Source organism: Somniosus microcephalus, chromosome 16, assembly GCF_052327205.1.
Source record: "Somniosus microcephalus isolate GS21.2 chromosome 16, FLI_Smic_1.0, whole genome shotgun sequence".
In the NCBI taxonomy this organism is placed as follows: domain Eukaryota; kingdom Metazoa; phylum Chordata; class Chondrichthyes; order Squaliformes; family Somniosidae; genus Somniosus; species Somniosus microcephalus.
The window spans coordinates 76,020,531-76,029,135 of NC_141002.1; the positions used below are offsets into that span (position 1 = coordinate 76,020,531).

Genomic DNA, 8,605 nt, shown 5'->3' on the forward strand with positions numbered 1-8,605 from the left:
AGAGTCTAGCAGCATTGAGGAGCACAGTCTAGCAGCATTGAGGGTGAGCAGAGTCTAGCAGCATTGAGGAGGAGCAGCGTCTAGCAGCATGGAGGGGGAGCAGCGTCTAGCAGCATTGAGTGGGAGCAGCGTCTAGCAGCATTGAGGAGCAGAGTCTAGCAGCATTGAGGGGGAGCAGCGTTTAGCAGCATTGAGGAGCAGCGTCTAGCAGCATTGACGGGGAGCAGCGTCTAGCAGCATTGATGGGGAGTAGCGTCTAGCAGCATTGAGGGGGAGCAGCGTCTAGCAGCATTGAGGCGGAGCAGCGTCTAGCAGCATTGAGGGGGAGCAGCGTCTAGCAGCATTGAGGAGGAGCAGCATTGAGGAAGAGCAGAGTCTAGCAGCATTGAGGGGGAGCAGACTCTAGCAGCATTGAGGAGCAGAGTCTAGCAGCATGGAGGAGGAGCGTCTAGCAGCGTGGAGGAGCAGAGTCTAGCAGCATTGAGGAGCAGAGTCTAGCAGCATGGAGGAGGAGCATCTAGCAGCGTGGAGGAGCAGAGTCTAGCAGCATTGAGCAGCAGAGTCTAGCAGCATTGAGGAGCAGCGTCTAGCATCATTGAGGAGCAGCGTCTAGCAGCATTGACGAGCAGCGTCTAGCAGCATTGAGGAGCAGCGTCTAGCAGCATTGAGGAGGAGCAGAGTCTAGCAGCATTGAGGAGGAGCAGAGTCTAGCAGCATTGAGGAGCAGCGTCTAGCAGCATTGAGGAGCAGAGTCCAGCAGCATTGAGGAGCAGCGTCTAGCAGCATTGAGGAGCAGCGTCTAGCAGCATTGCGGGGGCGCAGAGTCTAGCAGCGTCTACAGCATTGAGGAGGAGCAGAGTCTAGCAGCATTGAGGAGCAGAGTCTAGCAGCATTGAGGGGGAGCAGCGTCTAGCAGGATTGAGGAACTGCGTCTAGCAGCATTGAGGAGCAGCGTCTAGCAGCACTGAGGAGCAGCGTCTAGCAGCATTGAGGAGCAGCGTCTAGTAGCATTGAGGAGCAGCGTCTAGCAGCATTGAGGAGCAGCGTCTAGCAGCATTGAGGAGCAGCGTCTAGCAGCATTGAGGAGCAGCGTCTAGCAGCATTGACGAGCAGCGTCTAGCAGCATTGAGGAGCAGCGTCTAGCAGCATTGAGGAGGAGCAGAGTCTAGCAGCATTGAGGAGGAGCAGAGTCTAGCAGCATTGAGGAGCAGCGTCTAGCAGCATTGAGGAGCAGAGTCTAGCAGCATTGAGGAGCAGCGTCTAGCAGCATTGAGGAGCAGCGTCTAGCAGCATTGCGGGTGCGCAGAGTCTAGCAGCGTCTACAGCATTGAGGAGGAGCAGAGTCTAGCAGCATTGAGGAACTGCGTCTAGCAGCATTGAGGAGCAGCGTCTAGCAGCATTGAGGAGCAGCGTCTAGCAGCATTGAGGAGCAGCGTCTAGCAGCATTGAGGAGCAGTGTCTAGTAGCATTGAGGAGCAGCGTCTAGCAGCATTGAGGAGCAGCGTCTAGCTGCATTGAGGAGGAGCAGAGTCTAGCAGCATTGAGGAGGAGCAGAGTCTAGCAGCATTGAGGAGCTGAGTCTAGCAGCATTGAGGGGGAGCAGAGTCTAGCAGCATTGAGGAGCAGCGTCTAGCAGCATTGAGGAGCAGCGTCTGGCAGCATTGAGGAGCAGAGTCTAGCAGCATTGAGGAGCAGCGTCTAGCAGCATTGAGGAGCAGCGTCTAGCAGCATTGAGGGGGCGCAGGGTCTAGCAGCGTCTACAGCATTGAGGAGGAGCAGAGTCTAGCAGCATTGAGCAGACTCTAGCAGCATTGAGGGGGAGCAGAGTCTAGCAGCATTGAGGGGGCGCAGGGCCTAGCAGCGTCTACAGCATTGAGGAGGAGCAGAGTCTAGCAGCATTGAGGGGGAGCAGAGTCTAGCAGCATTGAGGGGGAGTAGCGTCTAGCAGCATTGAGGGGGAGCAGCGTCTAGCAGCATTGAGGCGGAGCAGCGTCCAGCAGCATTGAGGCAGAGCAGCGTCTAGCAGCATTGAGGCAGAGCAGCGTCTAGCAGCATTGATGGGGAGTAGCGTCTAGCAGCATTGAGGGGGAGCAGCGTCTAGCAGCATTGAGGGGGAGCAGCGTGTAGCAGCATTGAGGGGGAGCAGCATCTAGCAGCATTGAGGTGGAGCAGCGTCTAGCAGCATTGAGGGGGAGCAGCGTTTAGCAGCATTTAGGAGGAGCAGCATTGAGGAGGAGCAGAGTCTAGCAGCATTGAGCAGTGTCCAGCAGCATTGAGGAGGAGCAGAGTCTAGCAGCATTGAGGAGCAGCGTCTAGCAGCATTGAGGAGCAGTGTCTAGCAGCATTGAGGAGGAGCAGCGTCTAGCAGCATTGCGGAGGAGCAGCGTCTAGCAGCATTGCGGAGGAGCAGCGTCTAGCAGCATTGAGGGGGAGTAGCGTTTAGCAGCACTGAGGGTGAGCAGAGTCTAGCAGCATTGAGGAGGAGCAGCGTCCAGCAGCATTGAGGGGGAGCAGCGTCTAGCAGCATGGAGGGGGAATAGCGTTTAGCAGCATTGAGGGTGAGCAGAGTCTAGCAGCATTGAGGAGGAGCAGAGTCTAGTAGCATTGAGGAGGAGCAGCATTCAGGAGGAGCAGAGTCTAGCAGCATTGAGGAGCAGAGTCTAGCAGCATTGAGGAGCAGAGTCTAGCAGCATTGAGGGGGAGCAGCGTCTAGCAGCATTGAGGAGCAGCGTCTAGCAGCATTAAGGAGCAGCGTCTAGCAGCATTGAGGAGCAGCGTCTAGCAGCATTGAGGAGCAACGTCTAGCAGCATTGAGGAGCAGCGTCTAGCAGCATTGAGGAGCAGCGTCTAGCAGCATTGAGGAGCAGCGTCTAGCAGCATTGAGGAGGAGCAGAGTCTAGCAGCATTGAGGAGGAGCAGAGTCTAGCAGCATTGAGGGGGAGTAGCGTCTAGCAGCATTGAGGGGGAGCAGCGTCTAGCAGCATTGAGGGGGAGCAGCGTCTAGCAGCATTGAGGCGGAGCAGCGTCTAGCAGCATTGAGGGGGAGCAGCGTCTAGCAGCATTGAGGCGGAGCAGCGTCTAGCAGCATTGAGGGGGAGCAGCGTCTAGCAGCATTGAGGGGCGCAGAGACTAGCAGCGTCTACAGCATTGAGGAGGAGCAGAGTCTAGCAGCATTGAGGGGGAGCAGCGTCTAGCAGCATTGAGGAGATGCAGCGTCTAGCAGCATTGAGGAGGAGCAGCGTCTATCAGCATTGAGGGGCGCAGAGACTAGCAGCGTCTACAGCATTGAGGAGGAGCAGAGTCTAGCAGCATTGAGGGGGAGCAGCGTCTAGCAGCATTGAGGAGATGCAGCGTCTAGCAGCATTGAGGGGCGCAGAGACTAGCAGCGTCTACAGCATTGAGGAGGAGCAGAGTCTAGCAGCATTGAGGGGGAGCAGAGTCTAGCAGCATTGAGGAACAGAGTCTAGCAGTATTGAGCAGAGTCTAGCAGCATTGAGGAGGAGCAGAGACTAGCAGCATTGAGGGGGAGCAGCGTCTAGCAGGATTGAGGGGGAGCAGCGTTTAGCAGCATTTAGGAGGAGCAGCATTGAGGAGGAGCAGAGTCTAGCAGCATTGAGCAGTGTCCAGCAGCATTGAGGAGGAGCAGAGTCTAGCAGCATTGAGGAGCAGCGTCTAGCAGCATTGAGGAGCAGTGTCTAGCAGCATTGAGGAGGAGCAGCGTCTAGCAGCATTGCGGAGGAGCAGCGTCTAGCAGCATTGCGGAGGAGCAGCGTCTAGCAGCATTGAGGGGGAGTAGCGTTTAGCAGCACTGAGGGTGAGCAGAGTCTAGCAGCATTGAGGAGGAGCAGCGTCCAGCAGCATTGAGGGGGAGCAGCGTCTAGCAGCATGGAGGGGGAATAGCGTTTAGCAGCATTGAGGGTGAGCAGAGTCTAGCAGCATTGAGGAGGAGCAGAGTCTAGTAGCATTGAGGAGGAGCAGCATTCAGGAGGAGCAGAGTCTAGCAGCATTGAGGAGCAGAGTCTAGCAGCATTGAGGAGCAGAGTCTAGCAGCATTGAGGGGGAGCAGCGTCTAGCAGCATTGAGGAGCAGCGTCTAGCAGCATTAAGGAGCAGCGTCTAGCAGCATTGAGGAGCAGCGTCTAGCAGCATTGAGGAGCAACGTCTAGCAGCATTGAGGAGCAGCGTCTAGCAGCATTGAGGAGCAGCGTCTAGCAGCATTGAGGAGCAGCGTCTAGCAGCATTGAGGAGGAGCAGAGTCTAGCAGCATTGAGGAGGAGCAGAGTCTAGCAGCATTGAGGGGGAGTAGCGTCTAGCAGCATTGAGGGGGAGCAGCGTCTAGCAGCATTGAGGGGGAGCAGCGTCTAGCAGCATTGAGGCGGAGCAGCGTCTAGCAGCATTGAGGGGGAGCAGCGTCTAGCAGCATTGAGGCGGAGCAGCGTCTAGCAGCATTGAGGGGGAGCAGCGTCTAGCAGCATTGAGGGGCGCAGAGACTAGCAGCGTCTACAGCATTGAGGAGGAGCAGAGTCTAGCAGCATTGAGGGGGAGCAGCGTCTAGCAGCATTGAGGAGATGCAGCGTCTAGCAGCATTGAGGAGGAGCAGCGTCTATCAGCATTGAGGGGCGCAGAGACTAGCAGCGTCTACAGCATTGAGGAGGAGCAGAGTCTAGCAGCATTGAGGGGGAGCAGCGTCTAGCAGCATTGAGGAGATGCAGCGTCTAGCAGCATTGAGGGGCGCAGAGACTAGCAGCGTCTACAGCATTGAGGAGGAGCAGAGTCTAGCAGCATTGAGGGGGAGCAGAGTCTAGCAGCATTGAGGAACAGAGTCTAGCAGTATTGAGCAGAGTCTAGCAGCATTGAGGAGGAGCAGAGACTAGCAGCATTGAGGGGGAGCAGCGTCTAGCAGGATTGAGGGGGAGCAGCGTCTAGCACCATTGAGGGGGAGCAGCGTCTAGCAGCATTGAGGGGGAGCAGCGTCTAGCAGCATTGAGGAGAAGCAGCGTCTAGCAGCATTGAGGAGCAGCGGCGTCTAGCAGCATTGAGGGGCGCAGAGTCTAGCAGCGTCTACAGCATTGAGGGGGAGCAGAGTCTAGCAGTATTGAGCAGAGTCTAGCAGTATTGAGGAGTAGCAGCGTCTAGCAGCATTGAGGGGGAGCAGCGTCTAGCAGCATTGAGGCGGAGCAGCGTCTAGCAGCATTGAGGGGGAGCAGCGTCTAGCAGCATTGAGGGGGAGCAGCGTCTAGCAGCATTGAGGCGGAGCAGCGTCTAGCAGCATTGAGTGGGAGTAGCGTCTAGCAGCATTGAGGAGCAGAGTCTAGCAGCATTGAGGAGCAGAGTCTAGCAGCATTGAGGAGGAGCAGAGTCTAGTAGCATTGAGGAAGAGCAGAGTCTAGCAGCATTGAGGAGCAGCGTCTAGCAGCATTGAGGGGGAGCAGCGTCTAGCAGCATTGAGGCGGAGCAGCGTTTAGCAGCATTGAGGAGGAGCAGCGTCTAGCAGCATTGAGGGGGAGCAGAGTCTAGCAGCATTGAGCAGCGTCTAGCAGCATTGAGGAGGAGCAGAGTCTTGCAGCATTGAGGAGCAGCGTCTAGCAGCACTGAGGAGCAGCGTCTAGCAGCACTGAGGAGCAGCGTCTAGCAGCATTGAGGAGCAGCGTCTAGCAGCATTGAGGAGAAGCAGCGTCTAGCAGCATTGAGGAGAAGCAGCGTCTAGCAGCATTGAGGAGATGCAGCGTCTAGCAGCATTGAGGAGGAGCAGCGTCTAGCAGCATTGAGGGGCGCAGAGACTAGCAGCGTCTACAGCATTGAGGAGGAGCAGAGACTAGCAGCATTGAGGGGGAGCAGCGTCTAGCAGGATTGAGGGGGAGCAGCGTCTAGCACCATTGAGCAGTCTAGCAGCATTGAGGAGGAGCAGAGTCTAGCAGCATTGAGGAGCAGAGTCTAGCAGCATTGAGGAGCAGCGTCAAGCAGCATTGAGGGGGAGCAGCGTCTAGCAGCATTGAGGAGAAGCAGCGTCTAGCAGCATTGAGGAGCAGCGGCGTCTAGCAGCATTGAGGGGCGCAGAGTCTAGCAGCGTCTACAGCATTGAGGAGGAGCAGAGTCTCGCAGCATTGAGGGGGAGCAGAGTCTAGCAGTATTGAGCAGAGTCTAGCAGTATTGAGGAGGAGCAGCGTCTAGCAGCATTGAGGGGGAGCAGCGTCTCGCAGCGTTGACGGGGAGTAGCGTCTAGCAGCATTGAGGGGGAGCAGCGTCTAGCTGCATTGAGGCGGAGCAGCGTCTAGCAGCATTGAGGCGGAGCAGCGTCTAGCAGCATTGAGCAGCGTCTAGCAGCATTGAGGAGCAGAGTCTTGCAGCATTGAGGAGTAGCGTCTAGCAGCATTGAGGAGCAGCGTCTAGCAGCATTGAGGAGCAGCGTCTAGCAGCATTGAGGGGCAGCATCTAGCAGCATTGAGGAGAAGCAGCGTCTTGCAGCATTGAGGAGGAGCAGAGTCTAGCAGCATTGAGGAGGAGCAGCGTCTAGCAGCATTGAGGAGCAGAGTCTAGCAGCATTGAGGGTGAGCAGAGTCTAGCAGGATTGAGGCAGAGCAGCGTCTAGCAGCATTGAGGGGGAGCAGCGTCTAGCAGCATTGAGGAGGAGCAGCGTCTAGCAGCATTGAGGAGCAGAGTCTAGCAGCATTGAGGGTGAGCAGAGTCTAGCAGCATTGAGGAGGAGCAGCATCCAGCAGCATTGAGGGGGAGTAGCGTCTAGCAGCATTGAGGGGGAGCAGCGTCTAGCAGCATTGAGGAGGAGCAGAGTCTAGCAGCATGGAGGAGGAGCAGAGTCTAGCAGCATTGAGCAGAGTCTAGCAGCATTGAGGAGGAGCAGAGTCTAGCAGCATTGAGAAGGAGCAGAGTCTAGCAGCATTGAGGAGGAGCAGCGTCTAGCAGCATTGAGGAGGAGCAGAGTCTAGCAGCATTGAGGAGGAGCAGCGTCTAGCAGCATTGAGGAGGAGCAGAGTCTAGCAGCATTGAGGGGGAGCAGAGTCTAGCAGCATGGAGGAGGAGCAGCGTCTAGCAGCATTGAGGAGGAGCAGAGTCTAGCAGCATTGAGGAGGAGCAGAGTCTAGCAGCATTGAGGGGGAGCAGAGTCTAGCAGCATTGAGGAGCGTCTAGCAGCATTGAGTGGGAGTAGCGTCTAGCAGCATTGAGGAGCAGAGTCTAGCAGCATTGAGGAGCAGAGTCTAGCAGCATTGAGGAGGAGCAGAGTCTAGTAGCATTGAGGAAGAGTAGAGTCTAGCAGCATTGAGGAGGAGCAGAGTCTAGCAGCATTGAGGAGGAGCAGAGTCTAGCAGCATGGGGCTGACAGATGTTTTGTGTGGGCCCAGAACCAGTACTCTTGCACCTTCGTGGCCCTACAAAAATAAAAATAAAAAATGTCTTCGGCTTTTTTTTGAGCGGGCTTATGATGAGTAACAAATAACTTTTGCCAAAAAGCACCTTGATTGACATCAACTCATATAACGGTATAATCAAGAATATTCAAAGAGAAATCTTATGACAGTTTAACATCTACTTGGAATCAAATTTCTTATTTATAAAATTGGGCACCAATGTCCAAGTTATGTCGTCTCATTCATTTTACAACAGTAATTATTTTTATATCAATTCAGTGGTGGTATTGACACTGTATTCAGTGACTGTATGAAAAAAATAATCGCCTCTGTATTGAATAAAAGCACCTGCAGATGGGCATTAATGAGATCCAGAATGCATTCAACAGCAGAGGGATAGTAATCCCAGCCTTCTTTAGGAATCTTCTTGTTAAAGACTTTAGCCACCTCACGACCTTAGAGACAGAATGAACAAAATAAAAATTAATTTATACTTTTTTTTTTGAAAAAAACCTTGGACAACTAGCATTTCCCTTAAAGGAACATTCTGATCATTTTTGTGAGGCTGTGCTCCTGGTGCCGATTATCCCCTGGAAATTGAACACGTCAAGTTGCTTGCCAAATTCTCCATGCTCCCGTCAAGAGAGACTCCACGGCAGTGCTTTGCCTCACAAAGTTTCATTCACTCATACACAGTAAGAATGAAAAAACATTGAAGTCATTCAGGTTACAATTTATCCTTCCTCTAGATTTCATAATATTAATGACTGACATCTTCATATAAAACATTTTAATGAGATCCCATTCTCAGGACTGTCTGACATGCTTTTTTAATATAGCAAATAAGCCATTTCAACTGTGCTTGCCATTACAGAGTCTTCTATCACAACAGCAATAGAGCACCTGCTGACATTTTGTAAACAGGACTTTCTAGTTTCTAAGCTGGGGGGAGGAGGGTGAGAATTGCTTTAGTTGGTATGTGTAGCATTCAAAAAGAACATGATTACAACTTTACTACACAAATCATTCTTCCTGGGTGTTTCTTTCAGAGGAATTCAAAGCTACAAAGAGTTAGAAGTCTTCTTTAGCAGGTGCTCATATTTGCTGGGTCACACGTCTAAACATCCAGGACGTACTACAGGTAAACAGCTGCTTATTTAGAGAAGCTGTCAGACTGATCTTTCAGTCATTAATACAATAGGAGGAAACCAGATTTGTTTCTAATAATCTATAACTTAATTT

At 53.5% G+C, this 8,605-nt stretch overlaps 1 long non-coding RNA gene across 1 annotated transcript in view; it reads right to left on the reverse strand.

Annotated features, from left to right (window-relative positions):
• Positions 1-8,023, reverse strand: part of LOC147106300 (uncharacterized) — a 29,268-nt gene extending 21,245 nt beyond the window's left edge. The window contains exon 1 of the long non-coding RNA XR_015081477.1: positions 7,712-8,023. This is a non-coding gene — a long non-coding RNA (uncharacterized LOC147106300). The remainder of the gene's footprint in view (positions 1-7,711) is intronic.
• Positions 8,024-8,605: the final 582 nt, after the last annotated feature.